Raw genomic sequence first — 22,396 nt, forward strand, 5'->3', positions numbered from 1 at the left:
GGCATGATGTATTTGAAGGTGAACATAGGGCTAATGTTCATATACAAATCATCCTGTGATATTTGTTACTGGTTAACATTTTTTTATTCAATTTCATGGGAGAACAAAAGAGTGATTAAGAGCTAGAAAATAGAATTCATGAGAAAAGGTTAGAGGAATTGAAGTTATTTAGCCCAGAGGAAAAAAGTATATGTAGACATTCAGTGATTCAGTGAAACTTCATTATCCAATATCAATTTATTCAAACGATGGCATAATTTAAATTGACAGCAATGTTTCCAAAGAACAAATGACCTACTGTTCCTTAAAAAGTAAAAAAAAAAAGATAATCAGAAACCATTTAACTTAAATATCTTTCTTTTCTGTCTGATCTAGTCTGTTTTGGATTACAAAGGATTTGTTTTACATGAAATCTTCTGGGTCACACTTTGCAAGGCAGTGGAGGTAGTAGATCAGGTCAAAGTGGGTCATGCCCCATTGTTTTTTCTTTTGCTCTTAAGTTTTTATTTTTAAAATGCTATTGTGTTTTCATTCATTCAACAATATTTATTGAGGAACTAAGCATGTCAGGGTCCATGCTAAGCACTAGGGACAAAGAAGCTATGACATACAAGCTATTTGCATTATTATAAGATGTTTCAGTTAAGTTCCTCCCTTCCCGAACTTAAAGGTATTGGAAAACTCATTAAAAAGCCACACCCCTGACTTTTTAATGATCACCATTCTAACTGGTGTGAGATGGTATCTCATTGTGATTTTGATTTTCATTTCTCTAATGACCAGAGACGATGAGCTTTTTTTCATATGTTTTTTGGCCACATAAATATCTTATTTTGAGAAGTGTCTGTTTGTATCATTTTCCCACTTTTTGATGGGGTTGTTTTTTTCTTGTAAATTTGTTTAAGATCTTTGTAGATTCTTGATAGTAGCCCTTTGTCAGATGGATAAATTGCAAGAATTTTCTCCCATTCTGTAGGTTGCCTGTATACTCTGATGATAGTTTATTTTGCTGTGAAGAAGCTCTTTAGTTTAATTAGATCATTAAAATGTCAGGAAACAACCGATGTTGGAAAGGATGTGGAGAAATAGGAACGCTTTTACACTGTTGGTGGGAGTGTAAATTAGTTCAACCACTGTGGAAGACAGTGTGGCAATTCCTCAAGGATCTAGAACCAGAAATACCATTTGACCCAGCAATCCCATTACTGGGTATATACCCAAAGGAATGTAAATCATTCTACTATAAGGACACATGCACATGTATGCTTCTTGCAACACTGTTCACAATAGCAAAGACTTGGAAGCGGCCCAAATGCCCATCAGTGATAGACGGGATAAAGAAAATGTGGCACATATACACCATGGAATACTATGCAGCCATAAAAAAGGATGAGTTCATGTCATTCATAGAGACATGGATGAAGCTGGAAACCATCATTCTCAGCAAACTAACACAGGAACAGAAAACAAAACACCACATGTTCTCACTCATAAGTGGGAGCTGAACAATGAGAACACATGGATACAGGGAGGAGAACGTCACATACGGGGACCTGTCGGGGGGTGGGGGGCTAGGGAAGGGATAGCATTAGGAGAAATACCTAATGTAGATGACGGATTGATGGGTGCAGCAAACCACCATGGCACATGTATAACTATGTAACAAATCTGCACGTTCTGCACATGTATCCCAGAACTTAAAAGTATAATAATAATAACAGTAAAGATATCACCCTCCCTCCCCCAAAAGTCATACCCCTGGGTTAAGGCATCTCTAAAGTACACACATTCTTATGTTGGGGACAGGGAAGTAGCAAATTAAGCCATTATCTGTATTGTTTATGGATTTATTTTTCAGATGGGTTCCTGTTGAAAAGAAAATGGGATATAGATCAAATGAGCTTTGAAGGATAAGAAAAAAAAAGAAATGAGCTTTGAAGGATTAAAAAAAGGGATTTTTTTTAAAAAGACAATAATCTTGGGGAAACTGGATATCCATGTACAGAATAATAATAATAGACTCTTATCTAACCACTTTTACAAAAATCAACTCAAAATGGATGAAAAACTTAAATGTAACACCTGAATCTATAAAGCTACTAGAAGAAAATGTAGGAGAAAAGCTTCATTATATTGGTCTTAGGTATGACTTCCAAAGCACAGGCAACAAAAGCAAAAATAAAGAAATGGAATTGCATCAAACTAAAAAGCTTCTGCACAGCACAAGAAACAATTACAGAGTGAAGAGATCACCCACAGATTAGGAGAAAATAGTTGCAAATCATATTGCAAATCATAACTGTTAATGAGCTAATATCCCAAATAGACAAGGAACTCAAAACTATTCAATTACAAGGAAACAACCCAATTTTAAAAACGGGCAAAGAACCTGAATAGACATCTCTCAAAAGAAGAAATACAAATGGCCAACAGCTATATGAAAAAAAATGCTCAAAATTTTTAATCATAGAAATGCAAACTAAAACCACAATAAGATATCACCTGTTATATTGACTATTATCAAAACGATGAATGATAACAAGTGTTGGTGAAGATGTGGAGAAAAGCAAACCCATACACAATGTTGGTGGCATTGTAAATTAGTACAGACATTTTGGAAAGCAGTATGGAGTTTCCTCAAAAAACTAAAAATAGAATTACCCATATGATCCAGCAATCCCACAACTGGATATGTACCCAAAGAAACAGAAATCAGTATACCAAAAGAGATACCGGCACTCCCATGTTCATTGCAGCATTATTCACAATAGCCAAGATATGAAAAAAATCTGTGTCCAAAAATGAATGAATGGATTTTTTAAATGCGGTACATCTACACAATGGAATACTATTCTGCCTGAAAAAATAAAACAGGAAATTCTATCATTTACAACAGATACACTTGAAGGATATTATGTTAAGTGAAATAAGCCAGGCACACTTATATGTGGAAGCTAAAAAAATGGTACTCACAAAAGTAGAGAGTAGAACTGTGGTTATCAGAGGCAGGTGGGGGCTAGGAGGGTAGTTTATGGGGAGATGATGGTCAACAGGAGATGTTGGTCAACAGGTACAAAGTTATAATGTTAGGTTTGTGCAAAAGTAATTGCGTTTTTGCCATTACAAGTAATAGCAAAACACATTTATCCACTTGCTTCAACTCCTAATCGTTAGGAGGAATAAGTTCTAGAGTTCTATTGCAATGCGAGATGACTGTAGTTAATAATATTGTATTGTATATTTCAAAATAGCTGAAAGATATGACTTTCAATGTTCTCACCACAAATAAATGATGAATATTTGAGGTGATGAATATGTTAATTACCTTGATTTGATTACCTTACTATCTTGCAATGCTTACATAGGTCAGAAATCACATTGTACCTTATATAGTTATTTGTCAACTAAAATTAATGTTTAAAAATATTAAAAAGAAAGGTTAATATTAAAAATAAATATTATATAAAAGGTTAGTTTAAGAGTTTAGGATTAAATTCTTAAAATTTAAAATTTTAATTTAGGATAAAAAAGTTAGAGCTATGAAGTTCATAATATTAAGCTGAGAAATATAAAGTTCACAGAAGTCAATTGACAAGTTAACACAGTAAGTTCATAATTACTGTGACTATAATTCTGGTCTCAGATATCTTACTATCTAGTACTCTTTTCTTCTTCCAAATTAGTAATTGCACTTATTTACTAATAGTAACTATTTGTCTATGGTTGTGAATAACAGAACCCAACTATGATGGCTTAAACACATAATATTTATCCACCTACATCAAATTCAGAGCTAAGCAGTCCATAGCTGCTATAAAAATGCCACAAAGTCATCAGGGACCTAGACTCCTGTCCTTATGCTTTACCCTTTTTGTTATGTAGCTATAATCTTTTTTTTTTTTTTTTTTTTTTGAGACGGAGTCTCACTCTGTCGCCTAGGCTGGAGTCCTGTGGCATGATCTCGGCTCATTGCAAGCTCTGCCTCCTGGGTTCAGGCCATTCTTCTGCCTCAGCCTCCCGAGCAGCTGGGACTACAGGTGCCTGCCACCATGCCTGGCTAATTGTTTGTATTTTTAATAGAGACAGGGTTTCTATGTTAGTTAGAGACCATGTTAGCCAGGATGGTCTTGATTTCCTGACCTCAGGATCCACCCGCTTCAGCCTCCCAAAGTACTGGGATTATAGGCATGAGCCACCACACCAGCCTAAGTAGCTATAATCTGTAAGGCTACAAGAAGGCTGCTTGAGCTCCAGCTACCACATTGTCTTCAATTAGGTACATTGCTGCTTGACATATATTTGGTTTTGTTGCTAAATGAAAAAGATATATATGTATATATTGGGTAGGCAACTTATCTTTACCACATCATTGTTAAGAGACAATTTTCTATGGGTCTCCAGAATTTCTGCACATCTTGTAGACAGAGGCCCTGCCTCTCTTTGTTCTGAAGTGATTTTCCAAGGTTGTGTATAAGCCTAGGAAGCTAGAGATCATGTGTCCCTTCAAAGCAGAGAGAAGTTTCTTTACTGTCCAATATAACAAAGGTAATGTCTCTCTCTCTGGGGCGACGATTAGGCATGTGCATTGCCAATTACAAAAGATTCAAATTTGCTAAACTCAGTATTTCTTTCCTGTAACACTATGCATCACGTGTGCGGGCATCACATGGCCCTATTCATGTCACCCTATGGGAATTGACGCCCAGGGATTGGCTTGAGAAAATGAAGTTACTGGTTATTGTTATTGTTGTAAGTACCCAGGTGTCTTTTGTCTCTGACTCCAAAATCTCATACCATGTGCCAATACCTATGGCACTGCAGCAGGCTACCTTGTTAGCTTGCAAGTAAAATAAAGTTTCAGACCCTTCACAGTTCTTGACAGTCATCCCTAACTCACTTTGTATGCTATAATATCTAAGGTGTCTAACTCCAAGGTGTCTAGAACAGAGTAGGTGACTAATACATACTTAAATAAATAGAAAGTCCCAAAAGGCATTTTAATGAGTCAGACCACTTGACATAAAGTCCCAGATAATACCACTGAGGAGCCTTATTACCTTCCACAAAATCACTTACCCTCTCTAACCTCAGCTTCTTAAATGAGTAGTCTGCATTTTCTCCTTCCCCTTGCTCAACCTTTGTTTATTCCCTAACCTACTGCTAATTGGCTTTGGGCCTCATCCCTTCAGAGAAACTGTTCTTCCAGGGTCTCTAGTGACCCACTAACAGGCACAGCCTCTGCTGACCCTTTTCACTCTGTATTTCTGCTGTTCTGTTGACATTTAACTCCTTAAAACCCTTTTCTTGCCTTCAATGAAACTTTTCTCTCCTGGTTTCTCTTATATCTCCAGAAAACTATTTATCTGTCTCTTCTTCCTTAATTTATTCTTAAATAGTGATATGCCGTAAATGCCCACCCTCTCTCCAGCTCTCTTCTCACTCTGTAGAATAACGTTTATGCCTTTAAAAAAATAAATTGGTTTTACTTACCATGTTTGCGCTTACAACTTTTGAATTTCTATCCCCAGCCCAGATTTTTCTCCTCAGCTTCAAATCTATATTTTTAGCCCCCAATTCATTACTTCTACCTGGATGTGTTATCGGAACTTCAAATGGAAACATGTTTGAAGTTACACTTATTATTTATTTTCGCACCTCCCAAACCTGGTAGAGCTGGCCTCCGTTTCTCGGTGAATGGTACCACCATTCATGAATTTTTAAAAATATTTTATAAACCTAACAACTCTAAGGCCAGCAGCATTCCCATTCAGTAGCATGGCTCTCTCATCAATACTTCTCAAAACACTTGTCTGTCTTTCCAGTGCCTCCACATTAATTTAGGCCCTCACTATCTATTACACTGGCCCCATGTTCAAACCGTGTCTCCAGAATCTGTCCTACTGGATCATAAAAGCCCCCAGAATAAACTTTCAGAACCAAACTCACATACTGCTGCTGCCCTGATTAAAATCTTTCTTTGGCTTTTCTCAGTCAGAAGAATGGGAGAAAGTTTAAACTCTTTAGCATGATACACACAACCCTCCTTAATCTGAAAGCTGCCTGCCTCTTCAGCTTCACTTCCTATTTCTCTCCATCTCACAGCCTGTGCCCCAGCCATAATAAACCACTCACAGTTTCCTGTTAACGTGTCCTGTTAATAGAGACCTTGCACCACTAAATAGACTGATTCTTCTACCTACTATTTAACATCACCCCCAAATCCAGTCTAGGGAATCTTTTATCCTTCAAAAGCTAGCTTAACTTTTTCTAGCCCTGGGAAGTTGACCCTTAACTATCAAGCCCTCACTCTTAATACTGGCTGATTACTCCCTACCTGGTGCTTCTCTCTACCTTGAAGGATCTTTTTTATCACATGTATCATTTCTGTACCCTACTAACTTGTCTACATACCTGAAACCACTAATAAAATTGTCTTATTTATTGTTATATGTCCAACATAGAGCACAAATCCAGACTCAGAGTAGAGGCTCAGTAAAATTATTTAAAGGTTAAGAAAGCTGGAGAATTTGAGTAATGCCAGTAAAAAGGCAGTTACTGAAGTAGAATGAAAGGAAGAAGGCACAGAATTTACCATCTTCATAGTTTGCCTTAAGTAAACTCTGGAATGTTCTTAGGCAATGATCACCCTCCTGGGCCCCAAAATGAGAAATCAAGTTCATCAGGAAGTAGCCAATTGGGAATTGCACATACAAGGACAGTGTCCTTCACCTCCCAGTCAGTCCAAAGATAAGTCAGTGGGGAAAAGAGCAGCTACAGGGCAATGGTTTGTCTTGAACAACAAACATAAAGAACAAACTGTGACCATTGGGAAACTTTCTAGTTAAGAAGCACACAGTCTGGCCCAGACTGAGTTTGTCAGATTAGGAGAGAGAGAGCACTGGGCAGGAGTAAAGGTCAGAAGGCGTGGGTGGAAGTGCCTCTGCTAACCTCACCACTCCTGGGTCCTTGGACGGTTTCTTTCACTTCTCTAAACCTCTGTGTCCCCATATGCAAAATGGAAATGCAAAATACAAATTTTACCGAATTCATGAGTTTGTTAAGTGGATTAAAAAAGAGAATGTATATGGAATGTTTTCAGAGTGCCCAGAACAGGTTAAGTGCTCAATAAACGTTAACTATTGTTTATAATGAAATATATAAAACACTCAAGTAGGACTCATCTCTGTTCCAGCTATTCTTCAAGAGGTTGTGACAACCAAAATGTGTGTAAAATTATTAATTATTTGGCTCAAACACCTTTCCCCTTCAATGTGTAGTGGGGTTCCTTTATAGATTTATTACAAAAAAAATCAGTTTAAACGACTAAACACACCCTGTGGAATGAAAATCATAAACAGTTATTCTGGTAATAAATAGTTACTATAGGATTAATTGCTAAACAAATTATATAGAGAACAACCCACAGGCATAATGTACCCATAGCAATGCCGTTAAATTCCAGGCCCTCCTTCATGAAATTTCTGTCTGGCCTCCTTTTTAATCTTCCTACTTTCTTCATGCACACCCTAAAAGTCCACTCCTGTCTTCTATACCCCCAACACTTTCATCTCAGATTGTTTACACTCATGTAGTTGCTTCCTTTATTAGTAGTTTTATTCTAACTGCAGTGAACTCTCAGGTTTCTTTGTAACCATTTTCTTAGAGTTTGTACTTTAGGTGAAGTTTTAATTAATTTTATTATAAATATTAACTTGTCTAATTGCTATTTCCACTGGGGTATTCCACAGAAAACTTAAATTTCACAAGTCTCAATTTCAATTCATTTTCTTCTTCTTCACGCACATTCTTCTCCCATGACTTCTAAGAGCAGACACAAACCTCATACCCAGAATAGTACACACCAAAGCCAGATTGTTGGAATTTAACTCCCGGACCTAATAGTCACTTGCTGTATGACCTGGAATAAATTATTAACCCCTCTGTGCCTCCTTTTTCTCATCTGATATTGATACTACTTAACTCATAGGGTCTTTATGAGGGTTAAATGAATTATCATGTGTAAACACTCAGAATAGCTCCAAAAACATGGCAATTGTTACATATGCAAGTAGCAACTCACCAAGAAAAACTAACCTGAAAGTCATCTCTGAACTCCTATGTCCATTTAGTCACTTGTTTTTGTTTTGTTTTGTTTTGTTTTGACAGAGTCTTGCTCTGTCACCCACACTGGAGTGCAGTGGTATGATCTTGGCTCACTGCAACCTCCGCCTCCCAGGTTCAAGAGATGCTCCTGCCTCAGCCATCCGAGTAGCTGGGGTTACAGATGCGTGCCTCCACGCCTGGCTAATTTGTGTATTTTTAGTAGAGACAGGGCTTCACCATGTTGGCCAGGCTGGTCTTGAACTCCTGACCTCAAGTGATTCACCCGCTTCAGACTTCCAAAGTGCTGGGATTACAGGTGTGAGCCACTATGCCCAGCCACTACTTTTCTAAATATTTTAAATAGATCCACATCAGGGTATCTCTACTTTCATTACCTTTGTTTATTTTTTTTATTATTTTTTTTATTTTTTATTTTTATTTATTTTTTTTTTTTGAGACGGAGTCTCGCTCTGCCGCCCAGGCTGGAGTGCAGTGGCCGGATCTCAGCTCACTGCAAGCTCCGCCTCCCGGGTTCACGCCATTCTCCTGCCTCAGCCTCCGGAGTAGCTGGGACTACAGGCGCCCGCCACCGCGCCCGGCTAGTTTTTTTTTTTTTTTTTTGTATTTTTTAGTAGAGACGGGGTTTCACCATGTTAGCCAGGATGGTCTCGATCTCCTGACCTCGTGATCCGCCCATCTCGGCCTCCCAAAGTGCTGGGATTACAGGCTTGAGCCACCGCGCCCGGCCCATTACCTTTGTTTAAACCCAATCTTCTTTAACCTAAATAGTGTAACAGGCTCTGAAATAGTTCACTCATTTATTTATCCATCATGTAACAGGTACATATTCACTTCTTACTTTGAACCTGACAGTGGGAAGTATTAATAGATGGGATAGGCATGCTCTCCTCCTTCTGGTCTTGCTTCCCCTAATCCAGAATAATCAGATAGTGTCATTGCCCTGTGATCCCCATTGCCTTCGTGTCAAAGTCAAAACATTTACTGTGCCATGATCTGACCCTTATTTATCACTCCATCCTCTCTACTTTCCATTCCTTGTTTGAATCTCGACTGTAAGCACACATCTCTTTGCTTTTTAGAGAAGGTGACATGTTTCTACTTTCCTCTGGGACTTTGCACCTGTCATTTACTCTCATTTCCTCCCAAACCCACCCTACCCACACACTTTCGAGGAGCTAGTTCCTATTGGCGATTTCAGCAAGATGTCTTCCCTGGTTCCCAGACCTATGTTCTGATAACGTGTAGAACTCAGTCCTAACATGACACAAAATTGCATTGAGTTGCATTTTCTGGTTTATTCATCTGCCCGGCATACTGTAGGTTGTATTTGTTAAGGAAATTCTAACCAAAGGAACAAATAAACTCTGAAACTTCAGTGACTTACTATAGGTCTTATATATATGTATATATAAAATGTATAGATTATATATTTTATATACGTATAATATATAGTTTAGATATACACTATACAAAAATAGGTTATATAAATATTCTATATTAATATATTACCATATTTATACATTATATGAGATATACATCTAGAATATGTTATATATATTTATATATAGCATTACACAACTGATAGAATATTTTTATGAAATAGAAAATATATATTTATATAAATATTAATATAATATATAAATATAAATATATAAATATTATATATTTTCTAGATTCATTTATTATAATATGTACATGTGCATGTCCCTTCAGGAGAAGAGAGGTATTTCTGGAAAGGGATTGTCCAAGCAGAAATGACTTTTCCTAGTCTCCCTGATAATCACATGGAGCCAGGGACTGTGTCTTGCTTATTGTTTGTTTTCTCTGCCTAACATAGTACACAGCTCAGAGGAGGGTCTCAATAAATAAGTATGACATAAATTGATACTTTACCTCTCTGGTTGCAGCTTGCCTTTTTGCTAATTACACAGATATGGGAAGGTGGTAGGATTCAAATACATTTTACAATAAGCTGTTTCCTTCTTAAACTTAGAAAGCATCTCTCAAGTCTAGGGGCATGTCAGTTTTCCATCAGCTTCCCTGCTATGAACACTTTGTGAATCACCCTAAATTACATCAAAAGAAAAGACATCATGTTCTCTTCTGCTTGGTGGTACAAGAGTGCTTTTCCACTGGGAAAAATACTACATTTTCTGTTTCCTGTGTGTTACCAGCAAAAACTTTTTTCACAAGTTGCAGCTTTCTGGGTTAGAGTGAATAAGTAACTAACCAATTAGCTTGTTCATTTCCAATTCAAGGACATCAACAGTTCTCTCATCTGTTGGTGGCCAATTCTTGTCCTATGTGATGTCAACACTTTAATCTGTCTATGGCAAGAGTCACTAATTATCCGTACTTACCTTTTAGCCCTGTCTGTGGCTTCAGAATAATTTCCAATGCAGACATCCAAATTTTGACCCACAGCTTGTTACATTTGGCATTGGGGTGACTCAGTTCCTCATCTTTAGTGCACTCCTTCATCATTTTTGCAGATACAAAGAAGTTAAAGGAAAGAAAGATAAAGTAACTCTACAAAGAACATGCAAGATGTTGGTAGCAGAGCAAAACCCAAAATTTAGGGATTCTGATCCTCAGCCAGTATTTTTTTTTAACCACTTGGAAATAGACATCTAAAGCAGAAAGAAATGTTCCAGAAGCCTTGGTGTGTTGAGGGGTGAGTGGATGTGGCTGTATGCCCTAAAGACAAATTTTAAGTCTCACAACTTGGCTGCGGGCAAGCTCTGGTGTTTAGCAAGGTCTTGTATTTTGGGTTTACAAGATGCTCATTTGTTTCTCAATGGTTCCAACTTGTCCTTTCACCAGGAATATTGTCAGAAACCTGGGGCCTAGAAACAGTTGATAAAGCACCGGGTGAGATCAGGTTTGAGCCACTGAGTGTCCTTGGGCAAGTTGGCATCCTGCTCTGAGCCTCAGTTGCCTACTCAACAAAATATGGTATTTTGAGGTATATTTAGATTAACTTGTGTGAAGCACGAATACAATATATGGTGGGTATTACATCTAGTGTCTTTATGTCCAACCTCAGGTCTCCCTACATGTTGTCAGAAAAAGACATTTGAGCATTTTAAGAGTGAAATCAAAAGTGCACTACCAAGGATTCTAACAGCCCAATTCTATCCTGGCTTTTCTTCCTGCAATTGTTTTCAGCTTGGGTGAGTCACTTTTCTCTCTAGACCTCCATTTTCTCACCTGTAAAGTAAGGAGATTGGAAAATGATCTTAAGGCCCCTTCATCTTCAAATATCTATGATTCTATGCTCTCTATATATCTGAGTCCCCAGAATTCTCTTTCTTGGACTATCTCCCTAAGTTGAGAGAAAATTATAAGAAGGGCTGCTTCCCCGGTTTATTTTGGGTGCAGTGGCCAGTCTTCCTTGAACTTGGCATTTGCAACTGATCTCTATAAGCAAAGTGTGCTCCAATTATGACTTCACCCTACTGGCCCAGCAGAGCTATTGGGTACTGCCAGCAGGGATAAAGGAGGGTTCCAGTCATGAGGCAACTATTTTGTTACAATTAATGGACATGGGGTTGAGAGATACGTCCCTCAGGCATTCTCTTGTGCCGCCTTGAAGAGGTCATCCTATGTAAAAGTTCTCTGAAGAGAAGTATTGGCAGATACATATGGCAAAACACAGCCTCTAACTCCAGTCAAACCACCACCACAAGCACGGTGAAAAGCAGAAAAGAACTATTGGGTGTAGTAGGGTGGAGGTGAAGACCTTGGTCCTGTCTTTATGAAGCTTACATCACTTTGCACCAATCATCATGCTTGGTGCTGGACTCAAAGAGATGATGAAGATGCAAAATGTGGTCCTTGTTTTTAAGGAGATCACAGTTTTCTAGGGCAGGCTTACAGTAACTATGGCAGTCAAGATATAAACAATAACATATATCTTGACATTCACCTAGAGATTAAAATGATGATTCTAGCAAGATAAGTTGTCAGGTACTTTAGATTATAGGTGGGAATAATGAATCTTTCAGAATTACTAAGTGGGGCCTTCCATAGAAGAGTATAATTCAAGATACACTGGTGTCACCAGTGGTGACCTCCCCTCAAAGGCAGATACAGGGGAGGAGACTTGATAGTGTTAGAGGAAAAGAGAGTCAAAAGCTACAGGAAGGAGCATCACAAGGGAGACAAAGAATTGAATTATTTCTGAGTTGGTAATGTGAAAGTTGCTAGAAATATTCCCTGCTCACGTGCTCTGGGACTAGTTTATGTGCCAGCTGCGTGCACAAAGTGAAAGAATTAATTGCTAGAACTGTATTACTGTTGGCTCTAGTCTGCTGGAAGTTCCATCTCCCAAACTATAGCTCCCTGGAGTTTTCTGGAAGTGCTTTTGTATTCCTGGACTTACCTATAGAATACCTTTAAAGGCAAGGGAAGCTTCTTAACTCCTCTTAAATCAGCTAAGCTATGCTGGGGTAATAATAAACGCCTATGTCTCAGGGACTTAACACAGGTTTCTTACCCACATCACAGTCCAGTGAGGGCTTCTTTCCATCCTAAAACTTTCCCCCTGGAACTCAAGTCTCTCCATGTTGCCTTGGAAAGGAAAAGAGAGTTACAGGGTCAGGTTTTTAAGGACCATGCTTAGAGTGGCTTACATAATTTCCACCCACATTGCATTGCCCCAAATTCAGTCATATGATCCCAACTTATTGTCACCAAAATGCTACAGATTTGGTCTAGGCCCTGCTACTCACAGCACAGAATGCCAATCAAAGAGACAATGAGTATTGCCATGGAAGAAGGCTTTAATTGGGTGTTGTAGCTGAGGAGTTAGGAGATCAGCCTCAAATTTGTCTTTTGAACTAGCTAAAATTAGGGGTTTATATAGCAGGGAAGAAATGTAACCATGCATAAGAAAACAGGAATTAGGGAGGAGTGAGGAAGAGAAGTTGGTCGACAGGAAGTATGTGGAAAGTTAGGCAATCCTGATGGGTGAGGGGTCTGGCATCTCTTTGTCCAGATGCAGTGATCTGGTAAGTTTCAACTCCTTGACACTATCTGGGAGGTGTGATGGTTGGTTTCCTGAGAAAGAAACTCAGATAAGACAAATGTAACTTTCTTGAGTTTTAAGACTGGGGGGATCAATTTGTATGTTTATTCAAAAGAAATAATAAACATTAGTTCTGTAGAACACTTGGACCAGTTTCAGTCTCCCCTTTCTATTTATCAGTTCCTCAATCATGGGGAATTTGGTCATTGATCTTTCTGGCTGCTTCATGCTGAGGAGGGGCATTACAAGCAGCTTCATACGAAGGGTAATGAATCAAGTGTTAATCTAATATGACAGTCTCCTTCTATGACACAATCTTTCTCCCTCTAGTCCCTCACTTCCACCAAAGACAAACCATAGCAGGACTAACCTACCTGCAAAATTAGGTTCAATCCCATATACTTGGCCTGATTACCCACAGAAAGTACCAAGCATCATCATCCACATAGGGTCTCCTAAATTGGCTTTCCTGGAACCATTCACAAGGCCATTTCAGTCAAAGTCCTGGGAAAATAACCAGTTCCTCCAACAGTGTCTCATTATAAAAGAAAACAGATTATTGTTGAATTTATGTAAGCAACCATATTGCCATAAATTAAGAATATTCACAAATAGTTTACAAATTCTAGAGAAATCAGGCAGAGAGAGAAATGTGCTTCAAATTCTATTTACAAGAGTATACTCTACTTCATTGTTAAAGGTTGTAAATGGCTCAAAAGAAAAAGTGTTCTCCAAACTCTGGAAAACAAAACAAAAAAAATCAGCAATGTTTCAAAGAACCAAAAAGAGAAAAACCATAAAAATTATTTCTGTCCTCCATTAGCTCAGTCCATGCAATCAGATCCCACTTTGCTTCATATTGGGTTAGGAATCTTTAAGAACACATCAGCTTTTCAATTAGTGTCCTGGAAGTTTTCTCTCTAGTCCAATGGCAAAAACTCCAAAGTTATCAGAAACCTACATTCAAGGATCCTTTTCGTGAATTCCCCAAAAGCAGCAAGTTCCAGACTGTAGCTGATGATAGGCCTGTTTTAAAAAACAATTAAAGCAAAATAATTATGGATGAGAAAAGGCTCAACAGACACAATTGACAAGAAAATGTGGTTATTTCTGTGACATACAAAAATTTAACATAATCATAATTATTACTGACAACATATATTAAGACATCAGAATTTTAGGAATCTCATGTGTTAATGTTAAAGCTGATTTTAACAAAACCTTATGAACAAATCTAATTTGAATCAGTTTGATTATAAGGTAGGAAGTCTTTTATAACCTTTCACAATTTTTTTGTTAAAGATAAAATCATTGCTCTAAGAAAACTGCATTACTCCAGCACAGTAGCCCAGATACTGGTATTGCATCAGTGTGCTTTTGCTATTAACATTTAATTTATAGAAAACCTTGAACTAATTTGTCCCTTAACATTAGCCCTTACAATCTCACATGCCCAGATCTTTCACAATAGTTCCTGGGCCTAGAGGGGTTGAATTGTTTTAATTTCTAGCCCTGTGTTTCATGCAAGTTCTTCATTTTGATTGTCACCTTCTTCTGGGTCTGAAAACAAGGCTTTGACTACTGTCAATATTCAAGATTTGGCAGAAGTCTGTGCCTTTTTTAGACCCAAGAGTCAAAGTCCTAACTTAACAAGGATTAGTTAATAGGACATTTATATTGTAGAAAATCCTGTCATTCTCCCTAACATGTCACAAATTAAAACACTGTGAATTGGTGTCTAGTAGTTAATGCCTGCAGCACTTTAAATCACCATATTAAAGTGGTTAGATTATTCCTTGCATATATCTAATTGCTAACATTGTAGTGACAGAACTGTGACCCAAAGCATCAAAAATGTGATAGGTCCAATGCCAAACTTATCAAAGTAAGACAATTACCTTTACTCTCCATGATTTAAGAAAATGGTAAATGCCAAATATCGGTTTTGGAAATTCAGTATGAAGATAAATAATCTCCTTTTGCTTAAATACTATACAGTGAAACAGGGACAAAGTAAAAGCAAGCACAGAATATTTATTTTGTTCTGCTTTTTAAAAGAGCATTATCATACATTTCAAAGATTGGTTTCTAGATACAGTACTGATAACTATTAGGTAAATTTCAACTCTAGAATCTTCAAACCAGAACAACACTAGTATACATTTTGTTTTCAAGTACACACATTAAGACCTAATAGTGATAACAGGTTTGGAATACAAAACATCACTAGAAAGCCTGACATTTTTACTGCTACTTAATCCAAGTGAATGTCACTTAATTTTGATACCTGTAAATACAACTAACACAGTCTGAGAGAAATCCCAGTCAATATAATTTCTTTTAAGGAAAAGCCAGGCTAGTCTTTCCTGAACATTAAAACTTTGTACCCATATCACAATTTTTCCTCATTACCTAAAGAAAAAGATCTGAAACCAATTCAAATTATTGATTGAATTGATTTCCTGAGGGGAAAAAACTCTCTAAACATTATTTTTATTTTCTTTTTTATTATAGTTTAAGTTCTAGGGTACATGTGCACATGTGCAGGTTTGTTACATATGTGCCATGTTGGTGTGCTGCACCCACTAACTCGTCATTTACATTAGGTATCTCTCCTAATGCTATCCCTCCCCTCTCCCCCGACCCCACAACAGGCCCTGGTATGTGATGTTCCCCTTCCTTTATCCAAGTGTTCTCCTTGTTCAATTTCCACCTATGAGTGAGAACATGCAGTGTTTGGTTTTTTGTCCTTGCAATAGTTTGCTCTATTCTTACCTGTAAACATGTCTATTCTTACCTACTTTTCCAAATAAATAAGTAATATACTATTTCTGCTTATAACTTATTTTAAAAAACAAGGTTTTTTGTTTTTTAGGGGTTATTTTTTGACCCATAGCTTAAAGCTCTTGTAGCTCTCTAGATTATCAGAGGTAAGCAAAACCAATCAAATTTTTAATGGCTGATGTCCCCTATCCATTTTTGCAGGCCTGACAAAGATAGCTTAAGAACTTTAAATAGAGCAAATGATGAATTGTTGGAAATGCATAGGAAACAAAATGACTATTCATAGAACAAAATACAAGCCTTCCATTAAAAACTAAAAAAATCAATGTTTTTTTATATATGTATATACACGTAAAACCCAAAGGAGAACAAATAGCAAATAATTAAAAATTAAAAGCAAAAACAAACTGGAAAGCAATACCCAATTTTTCACCTACTCAGTTTACTTTGAAGGCTACAGTATAATCCAGAGCCTAAAACAAACATATGTTGGGTATTTTGTTCCTAGTATACAAATTAATGTCTCTAAGTCCAGCAACACCACTATACCTTCTGTGCAATTCAGAAATTTACTTCAAGCACGTGACCAGTATGTACTTTAGTGTTAGTACTATCTATGCAGAATAGCAAATACAGTATGAAACAAAGCAATGCAAGTGTGTATATAAAATTTGACTCCATGCTAAATCTGGGTTCATGCTTAAGTATGTTTTAAAAAAAGAGAGAAAAGAATTGCCAAACTGCCAATATATTTCTTTACAATATTTATTTACCTTCATCAATACTAAGAGCTTTATGAGCAATGTTAATTAGCCAAATTTCTACAATTTTGTATCAGATTTTAAAGAGTATTTTACTAATTTACACAAATCATCTAACATGCTTGGACTTTGTTTTTGTCCTAAATTTTCTTTCTCTGTTTTTGTTTGTTTTTTTTGTTTGTTTTTTTAATGACCAATTATTTTATTTTAGGACAAAAGTTTACCATAGTCCATAATTTGTATCAACCTTTACATAACTTATGAATTGACAAAATAATTTGTTTTTCTCTGTAAAAACACATCTTCTCTCACACATTTGATATACAGAATAATATATTAATTACAATTCTTATTCTTAGTAACTTTAAATTTTAGTGAAAACCTAGGAAACATGACATTCTGAACTAGCTATCAGATATTAACATTTTACAGATGAGAACATTCCACAATTTTAAAAAAACATGTTTCCCAACGTCATAACCCTCCTTCCTTCCTTCCTTCCTCTCTCTCTTTTTCTCTCTCTCTCTTTCCTTCCTTCCTTTTCTTTTTTTCTTTTTGATGGAGTCTTGCTCTTGTCACTCAGGCTGGAATGCAATGGCATGGTCTTGGCTCACTGCAACCTCTGCCTCCTGGGTTCAAGTGATTCTCCTGCCTCAGCCTCCCAAATAACTGAGATTACAGGCATCCACCACCATGCCCAGCTAATTTTTGTATTTTTAGCAGAGATGGGGTTTCACCACGTTGGCCAGGCTGAACTCCTGATCTCAGGTCTTGAACTCCTGATCTCAGGTGATCTGCCTGCCTTGGCCTCCCAAAGTGCTGGGTTTACAGGCCTGAGCCACCGCACCCGGCCCCATAATCCTTTCTTAATTGGAAGTGACCCAGATGGCCAAAAATAACTTCTATTATTCAATCCAAAATAACTTCAAGATTTCCAATTACATTAAAAAGTGCAGCTGTGTCCGGAATTGGTGGGTTCTTGGTCTGGCTGACTTCAAGAATGAAGTCGTGAACCCTCGCGTTGAGTGTTACAGTTCTTAAAGACGGTGTGTCTGGAGTTTGTTCCTTCAGATGTTCAGATGTGTCGGGAGCTTCTTCCTTCTGGTGGGTTCGTGGTCTTGCTGGCTTCAGGAGTGAAGCTGCAGACCTTCACAGTTTTATAGCTCTTAAAGGTGGGGCCTCTGGAGTTATTCATTCTTCCCGGTGGGTTTGTGGTCTCGTTGGCTTCAGGAGTGAAGCTGCAGACCTTTGTGGTGAGTGTTACAGCTCATAAAGGCGGTGTGGACCCAAAGAGTGAGCAGCAGCAAGATTTATTGCAAAGAGTGAAAGAACAAAGCTTCCACAGTGTGGAAGGAGATGCCAGCCAGTTGCCCCTGGGTAGCTCCGGCAGCCTGCTTTTATTCCCTTATCTGACACCACCCACATCCTGCTGACTGGTCCATTTTGCAGAGAGCTGATTGGTCTGTTTTGACAGAGTGCTGATTGGTGCATTTACAATCCTCTAGCTAGACACAGAGTGCTAGACAGAAAAGTTCTCCAAGTCCCCACTAGGTTAGCTAGATACAGAGTACTAATTGGTGTATTTACAAACCTGGAGCTAGACACAGAGTGCTGATTGGTGCATTTACAATCCTTGAGCTAGACACAGAGTGCTAGACAGAAAAGTTGTCCAAGTCCCTACTAGGTTAGCTAGATGCAGAATATTGATGGGTGTATTTACAAACCCTGAGCTAGACACAGAGTGCTGATGGGTGTATTTACAATCCCTTAGCTAGACATAAAGGTTCTCCAAGTCCCCACTGGACTCAAGAGCCCAGTTGGCTTCACCTAGTGGATACCCCCACCCTGCGCAGGCAGAGCTGCCTGCCAGTCCTGGGCCATGCACCCATACTCCTCAGCCCCTGGGAGGTTGATGGGACCCAGTGCCACAGAGCAGGCGGCGACCCTCCTCGGGGAGGCTCAGGCCCTGCTGGAGCCCACCGCGGGGGTGGGAGGTTCGGGCATGGTGGGCTGCAGTTCCCAAGCTCTGCCCCAAGGGAAGTGGCTGAGGCCCGGCTAGAGCTCCAGTGCAGCACCAGCGGGACAGCACTGCTGGGGCACCCGGCACACCGACTGCAGCTGCTGGCCCAGGTGCTAATCCCCCACTGCTCTGGGCCTGGGCGCTGGCCCACCACTCGGAGTGTGGGACCCGCCAAGCCCATGCCCATGCCTGTGGAAATTCGTGCTGGCCTGTGAGTGTGGCAGGCAGCCCCGGTTCCCACCTGCGCCTCTCCCTCCACACTACCGGCAAGCAGAGGGAGCCAGCTCTGGCCTTGGCCAGCCCAGAGAAGGGGCTCCCACAGTGCAGTGGTGGGTCGAAGGGCTCCTCAAGTGCTGCCAGAGTGGATGCCGAGGCTGAGGAGGTGCTGAGAGTGAGGGCTGCTAGCACATTGTCACCTCTCACAGCTACAAGCATTTATCTCATTTACATGTACACGATTCTTTTATTTTTTCAAACAATTTATCTAGATTACTTCTGAAAACTGAAATATTAGACAAAGCTAGTCATCATTTCAAGTTATTTCCTCGTTAACTTTTTTTTTATAGCCTATGAAGATCAGATGTTCACCTAAGTAAGAACCTTTTAAAAGTTAAATACATGGGTATTTTGTCAACAATTCAGAAAATTCAGCTATCTTCATTAAACTAACATTAAATTGGTCTTACTTATCAAAAAAAGTCAAACAAAGACTATTTAGTTTTGGCTGGGTATATTGTTTTATAACCTTTTGTGCTAAACCCTGACACCCCAAATATCTAGCAGAGACAAATATAAAACCCAGACAAAAATGTATGCTGGCAATTCCAAACACATTTCTATTTTTACCTTACCAATAATTTTAAAGCCAGTTTTTTAAATTAACAATTTACTTAATCATATGAATTTTTTAAATTCTTGGACTTATATACTTAATTTATGAGCATTCTTTTGCTTATAAGCAAACTTGGTAGACACAACATATAGTAAATGTACATACACATAAACATATCTAAATATGTACACACACACACATACACACAAGCAAAGATCCAATAGTGTTTACCTCAGAACTTTAGCTATGAAATAGCAATACAAACTCACCAGTTTACAAACAGGTTCACATGGCTAAACTATTTTTGCCCTGATATGTAATCCAATGAAGGCTGTGAACCAAAATTGGGGATAAAGCAGTTCTCATGGCAGTTTGCTTTTCAAAGGCCATATCTTCCCATATGCCAAAGAGCACTAGGATCAGAGAGCACTACATAAAAACATCACCTGTAACCTACTAATCAGGCCCAACTCTGCTTAGAACAGCAATGTAAGAGCCTGACTACATGGAATTTCATCTTGCCTTCCCATTCAACAGCAAACTCCAGATCCCAAAGAATACTGGGACCAGGTCAAGTGCAGTGGCTAACACCTGCAGTTCCAACACTTTGAGAGGCTGATGTGGAAGGATCACTTGAGTCCAAGAGTTTCAGATCAGCCTGGGCAACATGATGAGACCTTATCTCTCCAAAAATTTAAAAAAAAAAAAAAAAAAAAGCTAGGCATGATGGCATGTGCCTATACTCCTAGCTACTTGGGAGGCTGAGCTGGGAGGATCTCTTGAGCCCAGCAGTTCCAGGCTACAGTGAGCCATGGTGACACTATTGCACTCCAGCCTGGACAACAGAGTAATATAGTGTCTTTTAAAAAAAAAGGAATATTGAGGTCAAACAGCATTACAGAAGAATATCAGTTATATCAGTTTATCAAACTCTAAATTCCCATGACTATATCAACACACACAACCTCCAAAATATAAACCAACTGCTGTAACAACAAGTTCTAAGAGTATCCAAACTGAGAGAAGGTGCTTCCCTCTCTCAGTTGGGCTTGTTCAACCTGTAAATGGAAATTCTTTAAAAAATTTCCTGGCCGAGCGCAGTGGCTCACATCTGTAATCCCAGCACTTTGGGAGGCCAAGGCAGGTGGATCATGAGGTCAGGAGATTGAGACCATCCTGGTTAACACTCTCTACTAAAAATACAAAAAAAATTAGCAGGCATGGTGGCAGGCGCCTGTAGTCCCAGCTACTTGGGAGGCTGAGGCAAGAGTATGGTGTGAACCCAGGAGGCGGAGCTTGCAGTGAGCCAAGATTGCACCACTGCACTCCAGCCTGGACAACAGAGCGAGACTCCATCCCAAAAAAAAAAAAAGATTCTCAAATTGAGAGGAGCAGATACTCTCTAGGCCCACAAAAGGACACTTACCTATCCAGATGCAGATGTCAAATTTCTAAGGCTGTTTTTCCTAGGTAATCAGTAACATGGTTGGGGCCAGCAGGGGTGGGACTAGACAGAGAGAGAAACTGAGACTCACCTCTGGCTAAAAAAGGGTCTGGCAGCTGCTTAGGAGGGCTTCCAAAACTTTTTCAGCCTGTGGAAACAAACCCACAAGCAATGTGTTACTGGTCAGGGAACTAAAAATCTGTTACCTAAATGCCAGAGGTTTATTCTAGGTTCTGCTGCTTGCAGCACAGAAAGCCAGTCACTGAAACAGTGAGTATTGCCAGAGAAGGCTTTAATTAAGTGCTACAGCCAAGGAGATGAAAGATCAGTTTCAAATCCATCTCCGCAAGCAACCAAAATTAGGGGTTTATATAGTAGGAAAGAAATGTACACATGTAGAGGAAAATAGGAACTAGGAGGGGCAAGAAAGAGAAGTTGGTCAACAGGAAGCAGGTGGTTGGTTAGGCAATCCTGATGAGTGAGGGGGTCTCTCATGTTTCATTGTTGAGACGCAGTGATCTGCTAAGTTTCAGCTCCTTGATACTACCCGAAAGGCCTGATGGTTGGTTTCCTAAGAAAGGAACTCAGATAAGACAAATACAACTTTCTTGAGTTTTAAGACTGGAGGGTCAATTTCTATGTTTATTGCAAAGAAACCATACACGTTAGTTCCCTGAGACAACTGGGACAATTTCATAACCTGCATTAGAGGTTGGGAAATGTCTTCCTGTATTTCCAAGATGAGAAAACAGTGTGGGGGCCAAAAGGCATTTGTCCCAGTCATACTCCCCTGTAATGTATGCTTTTCTCAAACATTTTCCAGATTCACTGCTACAATGCTCTGAACCCTTTCTATTTCCTGTAGATGCGACTTTAATGATGTATATTCCTGATATGATATGAAACAAACAACAACACCACATTTTCCCGGATATTGTTTTGCCAAGGCTTTGATCTACCATGTTCTAGTAAATGTTCTCTCCACTTGGCTCCTGATCTTATTGTAATTTCTGAGTGTAGGGGCTTTTCATTCAGAGCACATTATAGTATTCCAGCACGCCCATCATCCGTCCGTCCCAGGAGTGTATCTTGAGGGCTTAAATGCTCAGTGTGGTGGAGGAAAGGTTAGCACTAGTTTCCTTCCATAAGGGAGTAATTTGCTTATCAAATATTAAACAGAAATGTTTTAGCAGGTTACTTGTTCCTCTGCAGAATGGAACACTGCATAGTATTTCATTACCAGCTAATTTCTTCTGCAAATGAATGACTACTTTCTGAATTTCATTCAACTATGTAAACATTATTGTGAGGAGTCCGCTGCAACAGACCCGTGCTCTACTAGGAGATACAAAAATGAGTAACTCATAGTCTCTGCCTTTGAGACCTCTCAATTCATTTGAGT

At 38.9% G+C, this 22,396-nt stretch overlaps 2 long non-coding RNA genes across 3 annotated transcripts in view; one reads left to right on the forward strand and one right to left on the reverse strand.

Moving 5' to 3' along the window:
• The window catches only part of LOC107130692 (uncharacterized), a 530,980-nt gene that overhangs the window by 254,227 nt on the left and 254,357 nt on the right, over window positions 1–22,396 (forward strand). The window lies entirely within an intron of this gene.
• Window positions 9,812–21,482, reverse strand: LOC123575266 (uncharacterized). 2 transcript variants are annotated; one of them, XR_006700507.2, is made up of 4 exons: window positions 21,086–21,482; window positions 13,528–14,179; window positions 12,623–12,696; window positions 9,812–10,599 (listed from the first exon to the last, which is right to left on the reverse strand). It is a non-coding gene; the product is annotated as an uncharacterized lncRNA (long non-coding RNA). The 2 variants fall into 2 exon arrangements; XR_012416949.1 differs by lacking the exon at window positions 9,812–10,599 and having other exon boundaries at window positions 11,421–14,179.

This window comes from Macaca fascicularis, chromosome 8 (assembly GCF_037993035.2).
Source record: "Macaca fascicularis isolate 582-1 chromosome 8, T2T-MFA8v1.1".
NCBI lineage: Eukaryota > Metazoa > Chordata > Mammalia > Primates > Cercopithecidae > Macaca > Macaca fascicularis.